Here is a 22,179-nt window from a genome sequence, read left to right as displayed (position 1 = left end):
ATTTTAAGTTTCTGGTTTGATTTTTTATGGTGTAGAGAATCCTACTTATGAATAAAATTACGCTTTAAGATAATATTATGGATAAAATTTTGGTACAATTCCTTAAGCAGTGTATCTTCAATCCCTAATTAAATTCAAACTCGTAGTTGTATTGAATTTAATTTTCATTGAGAAAATATAACATTGACTGCATTGCTTTGATCAATATAATCATATGTTTGGATATAATTGGGGAATCTAAGTAATATAATGTAAGGATATAGAAATGATACCCTATTTTTTACATGACAAGCTATCAAAAATTGTTATGAAATTATCCTATGCACCTAAGAAAATAACAAACTTTTCTTCCTGCAATATTTGTTAATGGAAAATTCCCAACACTTGCAACAGCTGATGATTTCTTCTTATCAGGGCTAGACATTCCTAGAAGCACCTTAAATCCACTTAGGTCAAATGTCACTCATATCACTATGGACCTAATTCCAGGCCTCAACACTCTAAACATATTTTTGGCTCATCTTGACTTTGCACCAAATGGCATGAATCCTCCCCATACTCACCCTTGTGCCACTGAAGTTTTACAAGTCCTAAAGGGTACCATCTACACTGGCTTTGTCACATCTAATCCCAATCGTCACATCTAATCCCAATCGTCACTTTACCAAAATTCTAAACTAGGGAGATGACATTGTGTTCCCATTTAGTCTCTTTCACTTCAAGCTTTATATAGGCAAAACCAATGTTGCTGCTCTTTCTCATTTCAATAGTCAAAATCCTGGAGTTATCACCATAGCAAATGCAGTCTTTGGGTCTAATCCTCCCATCAATTATGTTGTTCTTATGAAGGCCTTCTAATTGGACAAGAATGCGGTTAACTATCTTAAGAAAAAATATGGTGAAACAATAACAATTAGAGAATATCATAATATGATAGAACTATTACACAATCCAAATATAGTTTGCCATGTTCTCCTTGGTGTAATGTGATAGAAATAATCAAAATAAAATAAAGTGGTTGCCTGAAAATATTTCTAAGGCATTTTGTACCATCAATTGACTATTATAAGTCGGTATTCAATATGAAGTACTAGCCACATGTGCACTCATACCCGAAAAAGACTAGTTAAGTTACAATTAGGGCTCATTGCAATCACTTATAAACCTAAAATCTACAAAAACACCCGAGGTGGGACTTAACACACTCAGACGATACATAATCAAATGTTCAAATCCAATCAAATTCACACAATTTAAAGTATCACAATCTCTCTGTTGAGGGTCATTTTTGAGAATCCAAGTAGAAAGAAGAAAGCCCAACGACAAGGGCAGCAAAGAATTGGCAAACAGATAGCAAAACCATTAGGCCCAAGCGGCAAGAATAATTGATCACAAGCCCATGAAATAAACAAATAGGCCTTGAAGAGGCAAGTGGGCTTAAAGGAGCCCGGAAAGAGAGAAATAGCATACCCATGGGTAGTATATGATGTAGAAAAGTGAGAAAGGACCACCGCAGGCCCAAAATAATGCAAACAAAGAAAGTAAGGGGTTAATGGCAGGCTCATAAACCCCATGGATGAGAATAAGGTAATTGGGTCAGGGAAGCCCAATGAAGTTAGTAAAAGCCCATGGGAATGAAGAGTTAGTAAAAGGGCCAAGGAAGCCCAAAGAAAGCAAATGGGCCAAGGATGTCCAAGAGAAAGATAAAAGGGACACAAGAGCCTATAAGTAGGAAAACCAATGGCCATGCCAAGCCACTAGGGAAAAGAGTAAACGGCTGGCCTAAAGAGACCCAGCAGGATTGAGTCATTACGGCAGGAATGACAGAGTAAGATGGCAGGAAATTAGGGCAATCAAGAAATGGGCCGAGAGAAATGTAAGGCCCAATATCAAATAAAACCCAGCTCCTAAGGGAAGCGGGAAATCGAAAAGCAGCTCACATAAAAGGTCAAAGAAAACGGACAGCAGACTATGCAGGCAAGCCTTCAGACCACGGCAGGCGAATGAGCAGCAGACAGATTTTGGACACACATGGAAGGGAGGCACGCACAAGGTCCAGGCACCACCAGCCTGTACCCAACCAATACAGGGCACGGTGAGGTTGTGGGTCAGAGGTAAGAGGGCATGGTTTGGTGGTGGGGAGAGGGGAAAAATCTATTTTTAAGGTTCCGGCCCAAGCTCTTTTGGGGAAAGTGTCCTGTTGGGATGACATACTACTCAAAAAAAGCAAGCTGAGTTGGAACCACTAGGTGCATGCTATGAGGGATAGGGAGAGAGAAAGAACCTAGACCATAGCAGGAAAGGGTGCCACAGCAGACAAACAAACAAAATACCCTTCTTTGTCTAGTGATGGGGGGGGGGGGGGAGGGGTGGCACACAGACGGACCAGTGGTGGTCGGCCAGTACACCTAGACCAGACAAAGGAGGTTAAGGGCTAAAACAGTAAATCCGATCATGGCCGACACTATAAAAAGAGAACCTTGTCATGAACAAAGGGAGGAACAAAAACGGGAACCATAACTAAGGAATAGGAATTCAAAAAGATATACCAGGAAACAGAAAGAAACGAGTGTGAGGGGAAGAAAGAAAAGAGAACAACCAAAAGGAAAACAGATAGAGAGTTAGAATGGCAGGCATGCACCAATAGATTGATTCCCTCTCTCCCTCACAAGATCCTGCTCTCTGTCAAAACCAAGAAGAGTCCTTTGTGCATCAACCATTCAGGTCCGTTTCCCTCAAGGTAATTAATTTCCACGGCAGGACTTTCCTGGGAGATTAATTGCGTTGAGAAGAAACGTTCTTTCCTCTCTAGTTTTCCTCTTGCAGACCAGATTCAATCCAACTTCTTTACCTTTTTTATTCACCCATATATATTACCATTTGTTCCCTTTGTTCTTTTCTAAAAGTGATTATTATTACTGTGATTATATTTCTTGAATAGGGATTATTTGGTCATTTTCTATTAAGTAGGCAGGATATTTTATATTTTATTATTATTATGTCTGTTTGCCACAACTTACCTAAAACAGCTCTACCTGCCGCAAGCATGTTTTCTGGCAAACAAGGCATAATTTGCACGCAAGCCGAACCAAATTGAGTTGTAGTTGGACCGATCCCAACTTTCTTACCCAGAAAACTTGGGCCTAGTGCAGCAGGAAGTAGCCCAACACTACAAGCAAGGCCCACCACTTTACACTCTCCCACTTAAATTTTGGACATTCTTGTTAAAGCACACATTTTGATATTAAATATGTATACAATTATTTTTAAGCTTCTTAGAATGCTCATATGCCCTAGGATTATTTTGAAAAGATTTTTGAAAAAGAAATAAAATAAAATAAAATAAAAAAAAGTTTTTGGCTTAGTGACTCCTAGAGAGATGTTTTGAAGACTTAAAAACATCCTCGTGTGTTGGAGAGAGATTAGAGATGAGAAAGAGAGTTTTGAAATCATGGAGGCTAAAATTCATTCTCTCTAGAAGTGATTTTGATTGGAGGTATAAGGTAGGTATTTATATGAGTAAACTAAGGTTTTTGGAGCTTTTTAGAGGGTTCTAAAGCTTCCTAGATGTCTAGGAGGCGTCCCCACCAAAGATTGGAGTATTTGGAAGCTAAATATGGAAGTTTATGACCTGTTTGGATGGAGGGGGGAAGGAGGGGGAGTGGAGGGGAGTAGAGTAGAGTTGGCTAAAAATAAGTTAATTTTGTGCTAAATCTACTCTACTCCCCCTCCCTCCCCATCAATCCAAACAAACCATTAGGGTTGCCTGGGTGAATTTGTGTACGTATGAAAAGGTGCATATGCAACTTTGCCTAGAACTCTAATTTCCTAAAGACACTGTTGTCCTAACTTCAAGCAGCACAAATTTTAAATCCAAATTAGGTAAACTTGCTGTCCATGTTGAAGCCTTAGATGTCAAATTTCCAATAAAAAAAATTATAATTCAAAAATTAATTTTGGTTCAAAAGATATTGACAAAAGAGTGAGAAAATGTCATTTTTCAACATCATTTCTAAAATCGTTTTGAGCACATTTGAGTTGTGATTACCTCTGAACTATCAAGATAACTTCAAATACCTTTGGTTGAAATATGTCAAGCTCCTCATTAGAGCCAAGGACTAAAGGTTATTAACACTTTCAATTAAAATGAGGTGTCCACAACCACCACGTAACACCTCCATCTTGCCAAGACACCACCTTCAAATACCTTCTTCTTGGTCGTCTAGTATTTGTTATATGATGAAAATTTCATACCATTGTTGACTATTCTTAATGGAATTTCATTAATTAATTAAGTGTGTCAATACCATTTTTGTTTACTTTCATTTTGCATGCAAAATCGTGATTTGAGCCACAAATTTCAAAATTGCAATTTTTTTTTTTTTTTGAAACAATTTTGACCCTGGGATCGAGAGAGTGTTGAATTTAACATGAAATTATGTGTCAAGAGTTAAAATGACTAAAATTTCCTTTGTTGATCAAACTTTGACCGAGTTAATCAACAGTCAAACAAAATAAAAAATTCACCCAACCACCAAAATTCATCATTTTACATCAAAATTAATATTTCCAAACACTTCTCCCTTGTTTGCCTAAGTTTGACTACGGTCAAACCAAATTTTTGACCAAAAATTTGATTGTTTGATCGGAATGAATTCAAGCCCATATTGTGATAATTGAGTTCTCTTTAAAATGATAGCTTACAGGCCAAGATGAGACTTAAAATAAGTAATATATCACAAAAACAATTATAAAGTTTCCAAACCCTTGGTCATTTTTAGATAAATTTCATTATTCATGTATTAATGTAGCTTTCAATTTTTCCTCTATAAGAAGCAATTTTGAATTTTAGTATATTTCTAATTTTTTTGAAATCAACATTTTTTTGGTTATTTTGGCCTCCTTAAAGAAAAATTCATGGTTCCATCCCTACTCACTATGTTTGAGCCAATAATTATCTTATGTATCAAATAGTGAATAGGGCCTAAAGTCATATGTATCATTCTTTTCATCCCCTCATAAGATTGGAGGGATCCTACTAGTTCATCCACATGTATTGTATCCACATCCATGCTCTCAGTAACGACAATGACTTTGGGCCTAAAGTCTTCAATTAAGGATCTTAAGATTTTTCTAAATATCTTAGGTTCCTCATAAACTTCACCCAAGTTAAAGGCAGAATTTACTATGTCATTGAGTTTTGCGTAAAACTCATCAAAGGTCTCATCATCTGCCATTTTGATACTCTCAAACCTAGAAGTTAATTGTTGCAATTTATTGATTTTCACAGCTTTTGTTCCTTCATGCACAATTTGTAAGATATTCCATGTAGTGTGTGCAACCTCTACATTAGATATCTTTTTGAATTCTTCTACTGAAATAGCATTGAATATTGCATTCATTGCCTTGCTATTAAAGCTAGTTGCTTCTTTTTGGGCATCGGTCCATTAAGCCACATGTGTGGTAGGTTTTTCCCAACCAACCTCCACAAACAACCAAACTTTCTCATCCAAAGATTTCAAGAAGGCTTTCATCCTTACTTTCCAGTATTCCTATGAAAATGGGGAGGGATCACTTGTGAGGGTCCTTTATCCATGACAATGGGGGTCAAAGATCAACTCTAGGTAAGACTACCCAATCAAGAGCTAACTCGCTCTGATACCATTTGTTAAGTTTTAGAACACTAGAAAACATAATTTGTTTAATGTAATATATTAGCCAAGTTGTTACTTAGGTTAATTATTCAGATCTAAGCTAAACATTCATCACATGTAATAAACACAGTAGAAAAGTAAATAACACAAGATGTGATGATCTAAGAAAACCAATGAAATAACTCGTTTGAAAGTAAAAGCCAGGGGGAGACTATCCCAAGAGGACAATCAACTAAATCAAGTTGAGATTTATAATCAAGAATACCAATTTGTAGTAAATTTAACACAGTTACCAAATTGGCCTTTGAACTCCACAGACTTCCTTGATCTGGATTTGTTCTCACATGAACCACCTATTCATGCCTTGATCTTTAGTACACTTGATAGCTGAAGGATTGGTGGCAACTTTGCTCCATTGGTACTAGCAATATGAATTTGATCTCTGGTAGGTGCTTTATAGAGTTAGAAGGTACAGAACCTCACAAATCTCACAGGAGTAACTCTCAAGACTTGACAAATGTATATTAGGGTTTTCCTTTTATACCTAGTAGTGTTGGACTTAAACCCTAAATATTTTCATGGGTTGTTGGGTTTTAATTAAAATTCTAAAGATCACAGTTTGATCAGTCGAGCTTGACAAATTTTCAATTCTTCTTTTTGTAGCTTGTATGTTCTTGAATCTTGAATTGTATCAACTTGAGCAATGTCTAAAACACTTCAAAGACCCTAAGATCTTATACTAGACATATTTTTGTTCTCGGTTTGCCAACATACAACAAATTTAAAACCTAAACATTTTTGACTAAATATTTAGAACCTAACAAAATATAATATCAATTGTATATAGCTTTCTTTATACATTTGCCAAAATAACATAAAAATGTGCTACGGCATTAATGTAGCCCAATCTCGTATTCTTTTAATATATGCAGGTAGTAGTAGTTAAATAAAAAATTGTTAGTGCATCCCATCCTATTTTACCATCCCAAAAAGTTACTTTATCAATTATATCATACCATTTTACAATACACCCAACATCCCAACTTTTATTTTCTTATACAACATTAAAATAATATATCTTCACAATAAAATATTTTTTTTCTCTCTCTAATTTTACAACACACCCAAAACTTTTCCATCATTACCCACTAATCCACCACCACCACACCACCCCGATCCACCATCAACAACACAACCACCACCCTAATCTGCCACATCAAACCCATGAGCTCCACCAACCCATGAGACTCACGGAGTATTGATTCAAAGGGAGAGAGGAAGACAAAAAAAGGTGAGAGAGACAAAACCACTTGCCTAAGCCATTGCACCCCCAAACCCCACCGCTACACCACTAGACCCACGCCATAACACCTACTGACCATGTCGCTCCCCACCGAAATCATACCTGTAGAAATCAACCCACACCACAACACGACCCATAACTTCTACCACACAACCCACACAGCCCATAACCTCCATAATCCGCCGCCACATGACCCACACAGCCCATAACCTCCACCATATGACCCACCACATAGCCACCACCTAACCCACGGCATCCAAACCAACCACCTGCTTCACACCTCCAAACCCACCGCATGACCCACGGCATCCACACCCACCATCTGACCCACACACGACCCACACAGCCATAACAAACCCCAAAACCCCCATTAAAAAAATCTCATAGAACGAGAGAGAGAAGAAAGAGTTTCTGCCAAGATAGTTCTGGCCACCTCAACACCGCCCTAATCTGCCACATCTGCCACCACATCAAACCCATGAGCTCCACCACATCAAACCTACATCAAACACATCTGCCACCACATCAAAAAAAAGGGAAGACAAGGACGAGAGAGGGGGAGGGATTGAACGAGAAAAAAAAAAAAAAAAAAAAAAGAGAGAGAGAGAGAGGAGTTGATAAAACAAACAGTAAAAAGAAATAAAATATTAATATTTTGTTTTACAATTGAGTTACAGTGTGATTCTTCATTTAGAATCGCATTGTAGCACAATTACAAATTTTTTTGCAATACTCAGCATTTGCAAGACCGGCTGTTGGTGATTTTTGGGTTTTAATGCTAAATCATCCCAACATTTCCCATTTGGTAGTCCCAATGGGGATGCTCTTACTGCTAAAGACTTACCAAGTCTTATCCACTCCTTACGACAAAGGACATGGACTGGTTCAGTGATTCACCACTATAAATAGACATGTTCCCATGCAACATTTTTTACCCTTCACTTATCTATATATCTATAATCTATATCTATATTATAACTTGTGGGGACCGGCCCAGAATAACAGGTTCGCTGGGCCTTGGCTCGTCCGAGGACCATTCTGTCCAAGGAGACATCGCGGCCCAAAATCCTTGCTCAGGCCCACGGAAGCAAGGAGAACACGTCCGAGGAGTAATTCCTCCTCGGACGTTCCAAAGTCCAGGTCAACGATGCATCCCAACTACTGTAGCTCTCACTCCAAACACGTAAAAAGAAAGGAGACCCAAAATATCCCAACAAAGGCTGTCACCACCACATTTAATGCACCACAACTACTCTCCTGGCCGCATTAATGAAGAGAAGATCCCTGAACAGTGCTACCTTGTTCACTGCAACTCACAAAGAACTGGTAAGGGCATCTGATGGGACAGGTGCTCAAGTAGGGGTTTGGATGATCAACAAGTGTAAGACCCAGATGATAAAAGATGGCCTATATAATATGCAAAAGTCCCTCAAGAGAAGGGGACGGGAAAAACAGGAGAGAGTGTGAACAAAGGAGCGAAGTTTCATTGTACGCATACGTGCCCATGAATAAAATTCCCCCCTTCACATCCACTTTCTTGGTTCGTGTTTCTATATCTCTTGAGTCCATGCAACGAATCGTTTAATCCAACTATGACCGAGTTCTTTAACCCACACTCTACAAAAATTCATTGTGTGGGACCTCTTGGGCCAAGGCCTGACCGTCCAGGACCAGGTCAACTAAAATCGTATCCCTACAATTGGCGCCGCCTGTGGGAAGAACTAAAGTATCAGTAAGCGCAACAATCGAGCATGGCAGAGCTAGGTCCACACCAGGAGAACCCTCACCAGGCTAACCCTCAACAGATAGAACCCATTGAGTCCCAGCGACAAAATAACCCTGCCAACCCAGGCAGCAGAGGGAATCGTGAGGGAAGCGTGCATACTACCCAGACGAGCCAAAGTCACACCCAGATAGGCAGTCACGTGTCCCAGAGGCGAAACAGTCATCAGGCCATGCAGCGAGAGATAAATGACCTGAAAAGGAAGTTACGACGTATACAGCGAAAGCGATCTCCCTCTAGCTCAGATGAGTCCTCTAATGGGGAAGACGCGAGTTATCGACGGAGGTCGAGAACCGCCCCAAGTGAAACCTTTTCTTACGAGAGGGAACCACGCCCTGTACGAAAATATGAGAGCCCGTCTAGCAAGGGTTCAGGAAACGATGCTATGAATAAGGCGTTAGACCAGATTTCAAGATCACCCTTCATGTACAGAATTGAAGGGGCTAAGTTGCCTCGACGCTTTAATCAACCAGCGTTCGCCATCTATAACAGCCAAGCAAACCCGGTGGAGCACGTGAGTCAGTTTAACCAGAAAATGGCTATCTACTCGCAAAATGAAACCCTGATGTGCAAAGTCTTCCCATCGGCGATGAGGTGGTTCAACAGCCTGAAGAAAAATTCCATAGGCTCATACAAGCAGCTCACTCAGGCTTTCTGCTCCCGCTTTATTACAAATAGTAGAGTCCCTCGACCCCTCAGTTCGCTATTGTCCTTGTCCATGCACGAAGGAGAGACCCTGAAAGCATATTCGGATAGATATTGGGAGATGTATAACGAGTTAGATGAGAACCATGATGATGTTGCTATCAGCACATTCAAAAGCGGTCTCCCCACCGAGCATGGCTTAAGGAAATCTCTCACTGGTAAACCAGTTGCCAACGTTCATCAGTTGATAGATAGGATCGATAAATACAAAAGGGTGGAAGAAGATCAGCTACAAGGAAAGGGAAAGGAGAAGATCATTCCCCCCAAAGTGAATGATTTCAGGTCGGAACGATATAACTATAACTAGCCGAGAAGGGATTTTTCGAGACAGGTTGGACAAAGTAACATGCAAACGGTGAATGCCGTGTTCAGGAAGCCAATGCAACAAGTGCTGGAGAAAGTAAGGAACGAACCCTTTTTCAGATGGCTGGGAAAGATGGCTGGAGACCCTCTAAAATGTAACCAAAACCTGTACTGCCACTATCATCAGGACCATGGGCATACCACTGAGGATTGCAGGAATCTGTGGAATCACCTAGATCAGTTGGTCCGAGAAGGGAAGTTACGTCACCTTTTGCATCCCTCGAGCGGCCATTCGGGTCAAAAAATGCAAGAGCCTCGAAAGGATGTAAGAGCCTCGAAAGGATGTGTCATTAAGATCCCCCACCGGGACGATACACGTCATCCTCGCCGCACCAGGAAGAACTGGGCCATCTCCTTCCAGGATAATGGCTGTTGGTCGGTTCCCCTCCGAGGACAGGCAAAGGGAACCTAAAAGGTCTAAAAAGGGTAGCTCTTTGATACTAGGATTCTCGGACGAGGATAAGAGGGGAACTATCCAACCTCACGACGATGCCTTAGTGGTTACACTGAGAATCGGAGGCTTCGATGTGAGAAGGGTGTTGGTAGACCCAGGAAGCGCAGTAGAGGTAATGTACCCTGATCTATACAAGGGGCTGAATCTGAGGCCGGAGGATTTGACGGCCTATGACTCTCCCCTTATCAGCTTCGAAGGGAAGACTGTTATGCCAAAAGGGCAGATCAGACTACCCATACAGACTGGATCGGAAGTGGTGGAGGTGAACTTTATCGTGGTCGATGCCTACTCACCCTACACAGCGATAGTAGCCAGGCCATGGATCCATGCCCTAGAAGCCGTATCCTCCACACTTCACCAAAAAGTAAAATACCCATCTAGAGGCCAAGTAGAAGAGATTCGTGGAGATCAGGCCATGGCCAGGCAGTGTATGGTGGCCGCCATCTCACATCGGTCCCATGCTGAGTCCTCAATCCCAGGGAACTTATAGCAACCAACCACCTCAGCAGGGCAAGACAACGAGCCTGCCGAGGAGATAAGGTGTGAAAGTTTAGAAAAGTTTATCGTCGACAACGACCTGGAGAGATTTTTCCAAGTCGGCTCCGAGTTGCCTCCTGAAGAAAAAGATGAGCTGGTCGGATTCCTGAGAAGAAATGTTGATGTGTTTGCGTGGGACACTTACGACGCCCCGGGGGTTGACCCTAGCCTTATTTGTCACCACTTGAATGCTAACCCATCTTCTATTCCAAAGAAACAACCACCCCAACGTCCCTCACAGGAGCATGCCAGTGCCGTTAGAGACGAAGTGATGAAACTGAAGAAGGTAGGAGCTATTAAAGAAGTTTTCTACCCCGAATGGCTGGCAAATACGGTGGTGGTGAAGAAGAAAACGGGGAAGTGGAGAGTCTGCGTGGACTTCACGGACCTAAATAAGGCGTGCCCGAAGGATCCATTTCCCTTACCTCGAATTAACCGATTGGTGAATGCAACCATGGGCCACCCTCGAATGAGTTTCTTGGACGCCTTCCAGGGCTATCATCAAATACCCCTTGCATTAGAGGATCAGGAGAAGACGGCTTTCATGACACCCATCGGAAACTATCACTATAAGGTGATGCCGTTCGGACTAAAGAACGCAGGGTCAACCTACCAAAGGATGATGACCAAGATGTTCGAGCCACAGCTGGGCAAAGTCATTGAGGTTTACATAGACGATATGGTTGTAAAAAGTAAAATGGTGTCCAAGCACGTGAAAGACCTTGAAATCATCTTTGCTATCTTAAGGGAGCACAAGTTGCGACTCAATGCTTCCAAGTGTTCATTCGGGGTCGAGTCTGGGAAATTCTTAGGTTATATGGTAACCCACAGTGGAATAGAAGTAAGTCCCGATCAAATCAAAGCAATTAACAGCCTACAGGCTCCTCGGAATCCAAAAGAAGTACAGAAGCTCGCTGGCATGATCGCAGCATTAAACCGGTTCATATCACGATCTGCAGATCGATGTCGACCTTTCTACCTCTTGATAAATAAGTGGAAAGGGTTTGAATGGTCGGAGGATTGTGTCCGGGCCTTCCAGCAACTTAAGGAATACTTGTCGCGACCACCCATCATGTCCAGCCCTGAGGCAGACGAGGTACTGTTTGCGTACAGAGCCGTAGCTCCCCATGCTGTAAGCCTGGTACTGATACGGGATGATAATGGGGTGCAACGACCGGTTTACTACGTAAGCAAATTATTACATGAGGCCGAAGTGCAATACTCACCTTTGGAAAAAGCAATTCTGGCGATAGTACACGCCACACGGAAGCTCCCTCACTACTTTCAGGCGCATACGGTCATCGTTCTAACCCAGCTTCCCCTTCGAGTGGTGCTTCGAAGCGCCGACTACATAGGAAGGATCACCATGTGGAGTGCGCTTTTGGGGGCCTTTGATATTAAATATATGCCCAGATCCTCCATCAAAGGTCAAGTACTCGCAGACTTAGTCACGGAATTTGCTGAACCCTCTGTAGAAACAATAACTGAGAAGAAAGACAAGGATGGAAAATCGGTTGGTACAATTTCAGCAGGGGGGACCTTGCGGTGGAAGGTATACGTGGATGGCGCGGCCAACCAGAGAGGATCTGGAGTTGGGATAGTTTTAATATCGCCGGACGGTGCTGCCGTTGAGAAATCACTGAGACTCGGGTTCTCAGCTACGAACAACGAGGCCGAGTACGAAGCCTTACTTCAAGGGATGACGATGGTTCAAAGATTGGGTGAAAGGGTAATGGAAGCATTCTCGGACTCTAAATTGGTCATTGGCCAAGTGATGGGTGAGATGGAAGCTAGAGATGCTAGAATGCAAGAGTATCTTGGACGAGTCAAACGCCTACAGTCGAGTTTTAAATCCTTCAATCTGACGCACGTTTCCAGGAGTGCGAACACCCATGCAGACTCGCTGGCCACTCTCGCCACGTCCTCGGCACATGATCTGCCGCGAATGATCCTTGTCGAAGATCTAGTCCAAGCGAGTCTCATTAGAAGAGACCCGGCTCAAGTCCATCAGATTAGAAAGAATCCCAGCTGGATGGATCCTATAAAGAACTTCCTCAAAGACGACACCTTACCAGAGGGAAAATTGGAGGCCGAGAAGATACAGAGGAATGCTCCTCGGTTTTGGTTATCGGAGGACCACAAACTATATCGGCGCTCCTACTCTGGGCCATACCTACTTTGCATACATCCAGAAGAATCCGAGTCCTTACTTGAAGAGTTACACGAGGGGATTTGTGGAAGTCACACCGGAGGGAGGTCGCTAGCACACAGGGCGCTCACCCAAGGGTACTGGTGGCCGAACATGCAAAGAGAGGCCCAAGAATACGCAAAGAAGTGTGATCAGTGCCAGAGATTCGCCCCAAATATCCACCAACCCGGAGGGGTCCTCAACCCCCTCTCCAGCCCCTGGCCGTTCGCTTAATGGGGTCTTGATATTGTCGGTCCTTTCCCCAAAGCTGTAGGGAACAAGCGATACATAATAGTTGGAACCGATTACTTCACCAAATGGGTGGAGGCTGAACCTTTGGCCAACATTATGGACGTGGATGCCCAGAAATTCATCTGGAAGAACATTATTACCCGCTTCGGAACTCCCCACACACTCATCTCGGACAACGGTCTCCAATTTGATAGCAAGAACTTCAGGGAGTATTGCTGCGAGTTTGGGATCATTAACCGATACTCCACTCCCGCCTACCCCCAAGGAAATGGACAAGTCGAGGTCGTGAACAAGGTCATAGTGAATGGACTGAAAAAGAGGCTGGATGAGGCAAAGGGGAGATGGGTGGAAGAACTCCCACACGTCTTATGGACCTATCAGACAACGCCGCGACGGTCAATCGGTGAAACCCCCTTTTCGATAACCTATGGGGCTGAGGCCGTGCTCCCAATCGAGAACAGCTTTCCCAAACTGAGGTCTGAATCCTTTACCCCAAACAACAACGACGAGTTATTGGGGAGAAGTCTAGACTTAGCCGAGGAAAGAAAGGAAAAAGCAATAATCCATATGGCCTATTACCATCAGAAGCTGAGACAAGGATATGATGCTAATGTTAAACTGTGACCTTTAGGTCCAGGTGATCTCGTGATGAGAAAGATTTACGGTAGCACAAAAAACCCCTCTTGGGGCAAGCTGGGGCCCAATTGGGAAGAACCGTATCGCATCACATCTGTGGCCGGAATAGGTGCTTATTATCTAGAAGATTTGGATGAAAAAACTGTTCCTCGCCCGTGGAATGTAAATAACCTAAGAATATATTATTATTAATGAAAACGGCTTTGCCCGTGTTTTGTTCCGTGATCATCGTGTACCCACCGGTCCATTCCCAACTATCCAAGTTTTAAACAGAACCTAAGTCCTACATGGCTCCTCGGACCACAGACTTAGGGGAAATTATTACTTATGGCAACTATTCAAAGTTTTAAACAGAACCTAAGTCCTGCATGACTCCTCGGACCACAGACTTAGGGGAAATTATTACTTATGGCAACTATTCAAGGTTTTAAACAGAACTTAAGTCCTGCATGACTCCTCAGACCACAGACTTAAGGGAAATTATTACTTATGGCAACTATTCAAAGTTTTAAACAGATCCTAAGTCCTGCATGGCTCCTCGGACCACAGACTTAGGGGAAATTATTACTTATGACAACTATTCAAAGTTTTAAACAGAACTTAAGTCCTGTATGGCTCCTCGGACCACAGACTTAGGGGAAATTATTACTTATGGCAACTATTCAAAGTTTTAAACAGAACCTAAGTCCTGCATGGCTCCTCGGACCATAGACTTAGGGGAAATTATTACTTATGGCAACTATTCAAAGTTTTAAACAGAACCTGAGTCCTGCATGGCTCCTCGGACCACAAACTTAGGGGAAATTATTACTTATGGCAACTATTCAAAGTTTCAAACAGAACCTAAGTCCTACATGGCTCCTCGGATCACAGACTTAGGGGAAATTATTACTTATGGCAACTATTCAAAGTTTTAAACAGAACCTAAGTCCTGCATGGATCTTCGGACCACAGAGTTAGGGGAAATTATTACTTATGCAACTTATCCAAGTTTTAAACAGAACCTAAGTCCTGCATGGCTCCTCGGACCACAAACTTAGGGGAAATTATTACTTATGGCAACTATTCAAAATTCCAAACAGAACCTAAGTCCTGCATGGCTCCTCGGACCACAGACTTAGGGAAAATTATTACTTATGGCAACTATTCAAAGTTTTAAACAGAACCTAAGTCCTGCATGGCTCCTCGGACCATAGACTTAGGGGAAATTATTACTTATGGCAACTATTCAAAGTTTTAAACAAAACCTAAGTCCCGCATGGATCCTCGGACCACAGAGTTAGGGGAAATTATTACTTATGCAACTTATCCAAGTTTTAAACAGAACCTAAGTCCTGCATGGCTCCTCGAATCACAAACTTAGGAGAAATTATTACTTATGGCAACTATTCAAAGTTTAAAACAGAACCTAAGTCCTACATGGCTCCTCGGACCATAGACTTAAGGGAAATTATTACTTATGCAACTTATCCAAGTTTTAAACAGAATTTAGGTCCTACATGGCTCTTCGAACCACAGACTTAGGGGAAATTATTACTTATGCAACTTATCCAAGTTTTAAACAGAACTTAAGTCCTGCATGGCTCCTCGGACCACAGACTTAGTAGAAATTATTGCTTATGCAACTTGTCCAAGTTTTAAACAGAACCTAAGTCCTGCACGGATCCTCGGACCACAGAGTTAGGGGAAATTATTACTTATACAACTTATCCAAGTTTTAAACAGAACCTAAGTCCTGCATGGCTCCTCGGACCACAAACTTAGAGGAAATTATTACTTATGGCAACTATTCAAAGTTTAAAACAGAACCTAAGTCCTGCATGGCTCCTCGGACCATAGACTTAGGGAAATTATTACTTATGCAACTTATCCAAGTTTTAAACAGAACTTAAGTCCTGCTTGGCTCCTCGGACCACAGACTTAGGAGAAATTATTACTTATGCAACTTGTCCAAGTTTTAAACAGAACCTAAATCTTGCATGGCTCCTCAGACCGCAAACTTAGGGGAAATTATTACTTAGAACTCTTGTGCAATTTCAAGGTGCGTGCGTAGTCTAGCATCATTGCAACCATTATTCAAATTTGCTGCATGGCATCCTTCTTTCTTATTCGTTTATATTTATTTATATCTTTGCAAACGTTAAATAAAGGGATAGTGTTAGTAAACATCCATAGAAAACAAAGAGACCATTCTATATTAATATTCCAAAGTCAATACAAAAAGAGGTCCTTACAAAAGAACAAAAACAAGACAACTCTCATTCAAAAAAAAAAAAAAAGAGTACAAAAATCAAAAACCTAAAAGTTAAGCCTCTGCAGGAGGATCTTTTTTCTGCTCTGGCTGAGGAGGAGGAGCCTCGGAGATGGAGTCCTTGGCAGGATCCTTGGCTTTATCACGCAAAGGGATGGCGTCAGGCACAGCCAAGCCCTGCTCAGAAGCTGCTTGGGCGCCATTAGGATTCTCTCGGATCTCCTGAGGATAGAAGACCTTCTCAGGCAATCTCAGTGCCGAATCTGCAGGAATTCCTGCAGCATCAAAGGCATGAGCCCATGAGATGCTGCAGTAGTCCCTGCACACCTCGGGAATTTCCTCGGAGAGCCTGGCCTCCGTTTCTTGAATCCCGAGCTGATGAGTAGCTTTCTCTTCAGCCTCTGTAGCCTCCCGGATCAGCTGAGCCTCTTCTTTAACCCGCCGTATCTCGTCCTCAGCTTTCTGCAGAGCGGCCTTAAGTTCCAGTACATTCTGCTTCTCAGCAGCAAGACTGGTCTCGGTTACGAACAACTTCTAGCGCTGGTCCTCCGCTTGGGTTTCAGCACTCTTCAGGCCAGCCTCCGTGCTCCGGCGCTGTTTTTCCGACTCTTTGAACTTCTCCGCAAGTTCAAGGTTCTCTTGCTTGAGGGACCCCATGGTCTTCTCCACCTCTGTCCGAGACTGGACTTCAGCTTCAGCCAAGCTGCGGTTGCTGCGACTGAACTCCTCAGCCACAAACACCTACTGAGTGATCTGCCAACAAAACGAAACCAAAATTGTGTTAGAGTGCAACAATGTTTGATGACTTAACGAAAGGGTAGAAGAATGACTTACCATCGCAAGGTCCCTCTTAAGGGACAGAAAAAGCTCAGGTTGGGAGAATCGCCTGTAGGCCTCCATGTCCCGAGGAAAGAGCACTGGCTGCTCCAAGGCCTCAGCTATGTAACCTGCCCTGCCCCTGTTGTAATCTCAAACCGAGGCAGTATAGGGGATAGCGACCCCATCTAACTCCAGCTTCGGACTCCATATGTTTGGATTAACGCGCACTTCAGCCCGATTCTCCTCATCTCGGCTCTCCACGGAGTTAGCCCTTTTACTCCTCTGCCCTCGAGTGGCTTTTTGCTGCTTGACTAGGCGGGGGGCCACTTCACCTTCCTCAGGAATGTCAACCGGCCTTTTCTTTTTTAGGTTCGGGTTAACCTTGAGGCCAGGGTCGGAAGGAACCTGAGGGGCGGTTGGGGGAGGGTCCTGGGCCTGCGGCTTGGCAGGCGCTTTTGAAGATTGACCCTTTCCTCAGTTGGACATCAGTTCTCGTAAAGTTTTTCCCTTGCCAGCCATGTTGTCTACTTCCTCGTCCGAAGAGTCGTCCGAGCAGGCTATAATAATCAGAGCGCCAGCCACAGAGTTTCGATCCTGCTCTCCTTCAGGGTCCGAGAGCTCAATTAAGGGGGCTTTATCAACCTCCTCTTCAAAATAAAACTCGTCTATTTCCTCCTCAAGGGAAAGACGAGATGATTCGGTCTCTCCTTCAGCTGGCGCAGCAGCTTCAAGGTTGTCTGGTGGAGGCAGTTGCACGACCGGTGGAGGATCCCGAACACCAAGTAGCACGACTGGCTTAAGATCTTCTCAGGCCAGAAACTTAGGCTTGGACACGTCAATCCTAGCCAACCTGGGACTACCAGCTCTGATGGTGTGGCCAATGGCTTGGAAAGCACGGGTTAGTGGTCGATAGCCCAAAACCAAATGACACGCGCGTAGCTGTCCGTCCTCGGCAACGTAAATTTCTGACCTTAGAAGATAGTTCAGGGCCGGAACGTTCACGTGGCTCAGCCTGGGAGCAACCAAAGCTCTATTTGCAATACAACCGAGAAGGAAATTAGAATTAAACTACAAAATTTATGACTCAAGCAAAAAAGAGAGTAAATCCGAGGAGTTAAGCCCCTTCCCTAAAGGCGCCGCACCTGGATTTCCTGCCCAAGTTGGACAATGAAAACCATCGCTCCATTCTCCTGAGGCAATGAGGAAGTCATCCTTCATAGTCTTATTGGATATGGGGAGACAGGAGATTAGCCTAACCACCTCAGATCGAGATTTAAGGTAATACCCTCCCTTCTCGACGTAGTGGCACTCGTACATGTGTACCACATCATGTCAGGTCAGGCCCAGACCCATTCGCTCGTTCAAGACATTTATGCAGCCTAATACCCTGAACATGTTTGGAGCGCACTGGTGTGGTGTCAACCTATGATGGAACAAGTAGTCCCGGGTAATCCTACGCATGGGAAGTGTCATTCCCCCTTGTATAAAGGCAATCATAGGAATGACCACTTCACCCACGTCTCTATCTAACAGTACTCCTTCTGGGGGACAGTACCGCAAAACCACTCCCTGCGGGATATGGTATTTTGCCCTAAAGGCCTCCATGGCAGCTGGAGTGTCCACTAGGTCTTTGAATCTACCCATCTAAGCTGAACTAGAGAGATGGAAATAAAGACTGAGGAGAAAAGTAAAATCCGAGGAGAAATTCAAAGCGACAGAACGAACGGAACTTACGGGTATCTTCACAAATGACCGGTGAGATGATCGAAAATCTCTTCTAGGAAGGATGCTTCGTGGAAACGATTATGGAAATTTAAAGAACGGAGGTGCTCGTGGACTTCTGGGCACTGGAGTTCTCTGAACTTCTGATGTGTAGATAAAAAAGAAAAAATGAGCCTCTCTGGCGCTTTATATAGTAGGAGGGAGAGAGAAAAAATCCCTCCCGCTCAAAAATTCAAGGAACAATGTTGGCCGTCAGATCTACATCTCGTCGTTGGATAAAGGAGACATAAAGCTGCCTGGAGTAAATGGCCACGCCTCGTAAATTGTGGTGCGTCAAAAGTAACTGCCCGCACGCGCGAACCAAGACCTCATTAATTCCATCCTTTTTAAATGTCAAAACCCCGCTTTTCTCCTCGGAAGGAGATCAAAACCAGAGTTTTGAGGGGCTATTGTGGGGACCGGCCCAGAATAACAGGTTGGCTGGGCCTTGGCCCGTCCGAGGACCATTCTGTCCAAGGAGACGTCGCGGCCCAGAATCCTTGCTCAGGCCCACGGGAGCAAGGAGAACACGTCCGAGGAGTAATTCCTCCTCGGACGTTCCAAAGTCCAGGTCAACGATGCATCCCAGCTACTGTAGCCTTCACTCTAAACACGTAAAAAGAAAGGAGACCCAAAATATCCCAGCAAAGGCTGTCACCACCACATTAAATGCACCACAACTACTCTCCTGGCCGCATTAATGAAGAGAAGACTCCTGAACAGTGCTACCTTGGTCACTGCAACTCACAAAGAACTGGTAAGGGCGTCTGATGGGACAAGTGCTCAAGTAGGGGTTTAGATGATCAACAAGTGTAAGGCCCAGATGATAAAAGAGGGCCTATATAATATGCAAGAGTCCCTCAAGAGAAGGGGATGTGAAAAACGGGAGAGAGAGTGAACAGAGGAGCGAAGTTTCATTGTACGCATACGTGCCCATGAATAAAATTCCCCCCTTCACATCCACTTTCTTGATTCGTGTTTCTATATCTCTTGAGTCCATGCAACGAACCGTTTAATCCAACTGTGACCGAGTTCTTCAACCCACACTCTACAAAATTCATTGTGTGGGACCTCTTGGGCTAAGACCTGACCGTTCAGGACCGGGTCAACTAAAATCGTGTCCCTACAAAGAGTTTCTATAAAAACAAAAAACAAAAAGGGAATAGATATTATAGATTTGAAGGAGAAAAATGAAACTGTGTTGGGTGGGGAAGATTTAATAGCTTAAAACAGAGGTTGGAATTACTTTATGAGCTTTTGGCTTTAAATAAGAGTATATGTTTAAAATTGGAGTATGGAACGTCCATCTAGTGATTTTTACTTTATAATCATTTCGTTCACATGCTAACATAATTAAAAACATGAGAATGTACGTCAAATTATAAAAATATTATTGAATGCCTACTCAATTTATGTGTAATGTAATTCTTTCTCATTAATATTAATAACAAGTTTAACCCACTATTTGAGTAATTAAGTTTTTTTTTTTCTTAATTATAGTATTAGTAAATCCATCGAGGTTGTTATAAGCATATATCTTTTTCTTGATACTGTTGTTTATTTTTATTTTTTTTTGATAATTCAAGAGTTTGATAGGCATAATTTGATAGGTTGTTTATAATTATATCAATCCCATGTTATATATATATATATATATATATATTAAATATCTTATATAGATAGATAGTGGAGGAAGGGGAGGAAGGGATCAAATCATAAATAAGGAACAACTCAAAGGGATGTAACTATCATTCGGTACCACTTGAACCTACTATCATATTATTTATTATGCTTTTTATCTAAAAATAATAAAAAGAAAAAGAAAACTCGAACATAGGCTGATAGTTTGATACGTAATAGACTAATTCTTTCTTATTTACTTCATTTTTTTTCCTTTTGTTTCATTTAAAAAAATATATATATTTATCTTATTGCTTTTACGTTTTGTGATACACAATGTATATTTGTTATCTGAAAATGATAAAAAGAAAAAGAAAACTCCAACATAGGTTGATAGTTTGATAGGCAATAGACTAATTCTATCTTATTTACTTCTTTTTTGTTTGTTTTTTTTAATTAATATTTTTTAATAAAGTATTAATGAAGAATTTCGATTGTAATTAAATTACAATTTTTATCAACTTAGAAATTATAGGAGAGAAAAAAATATATCTATTTTTTTCTTAAAAACTAAAAAACTTGCTGCAATTTGGTGAAGCCAACTTTTATTATATAGTTATGTAGGGACACGATTTTAGTTGACCCGGTCCTGGACGGTCAGGCCTTGGCCCAAGAGGTCCCACACAATGAATTTTTGTAGAGTGTGGGTTAAAGAACTCGATCACAGTTGGATTAAACGGTTCGTTGCATGGACTCAAGAGATATAGAAACACGAATCAAGAAAGTGGATGTGAAGGGGGGAATTTTATTCGTGGGCACGTATGCGTACAATGAAACTTCGCTCCTCTGTTCACTCTCTCTCCCATTTTTCCCGTCCCCTTCTCTTGAGGGACTCTTGCATATTATATAGGCCCTCTTTTATCATCTGGGTTTTACACTTGTTGATCATCCAAACCCCTACTTGAGCACCTGTCCCATCAAACGCCTTTACCAGTTCTTTGTGAGTTGCAGTGACCAAGGTAGCACTGTTCAGGGGTCTTCTCTTCATTAATGTGGCCAGGAGAGTAGTTGTGGTGCATTTAATGTGGTGGTGACAGCCTTTGCTGGGATATTTTGGGTCTCCTTTCTTTTTACGTGTTTGGAGTGAGGGCTACAGTAGCTAGGATGCATCGTTGACCTGGACTTTGGAACGTCCGAGGAGGAATTACTCCTCGGACGTGTTCTCCTTGCTCCCGTGGGCCTGAGCAAGGATTCTGGGCCGCGACGTCTCCTCGGACAGAATGGTCCTCGGACGGGCCAAGGCCCAGCCAACCTGTTATTCTAGGCCAGTCCCCACAATAGCCCCTCAAAACTCTGGTTTTGATCTCCTTCTGAGGAGAAAAGCGGGGTTTTGACATTTACAAATGATGGAATTAATGAGGTCTTGGTCCACGCGTGCGGGCGGTTACTTTTGATGCGCCACAATTTACGAGACACGGCCATTTACTCCAGGCAGCTTTATGTCTCCTTTATCCAACGGCGAGATGTAGAACTGATGGCCAGCATTGTTCCTTGAATTTTTGAGCGGGAGGGATTTTTTTTCTCTCCCTCCTGCTATATAAAACGCCAAAGAGGCTCATTTTTTCTTTTTTATCTGCACATCAGAAGTTCAGAGAACTCCAGAGAAGTCCAACGCCCAAAAGTCCACGAGCACCTCCGTTCTTCAAATTTCCATAATCGTTTCCGCGAAGCGTCCTTCCTAGAAGAGATTTTCGATCATCTCACCGGTCATTTGTGAAGATACCCGTAAGTTCCGTTCGTTTCGTCGCTTCGAATTTCTCCTCGGATTTTACTTTTCTCCTCGGTTTTTATTT

The 22,179-nt window shown here is 42.5% G+C and overlaps 1 pseudogene; it reads left to right on the top strand.

Moving 5' to 3' along the window:
* Positions 1 to 347: 347 nt before the first annotated feature.
* On the top strand, positions 348 to 990 carry LOC126721897 (germin-like protein subfamily 1 member 7; annotated as a pseudogene).
* The last annotated feature ends 21,189 nt before the right edge of the window (positions 991 to 22,179 follow it).

Source organism: Quercus robur, chromosome 4 (assembly GCF_932294415.1).
Source record: "Quercus robur chromosome 4, dhQueRobu3.1, whole genome shotgun sequence".
Classification (NCBI taxonomy): domain Eukaryota; kingdom Viridiplantae; phylum Streptophyta; class Magnoliopsida; order Fagales; family Fagaceae; genus Quercus; species Quercus robur.
The sequence above is the reverse complement of the archived record's forward strand: the minus strand, read 5'-3'. Positions and strand labels throughout refer to the sequence as shown.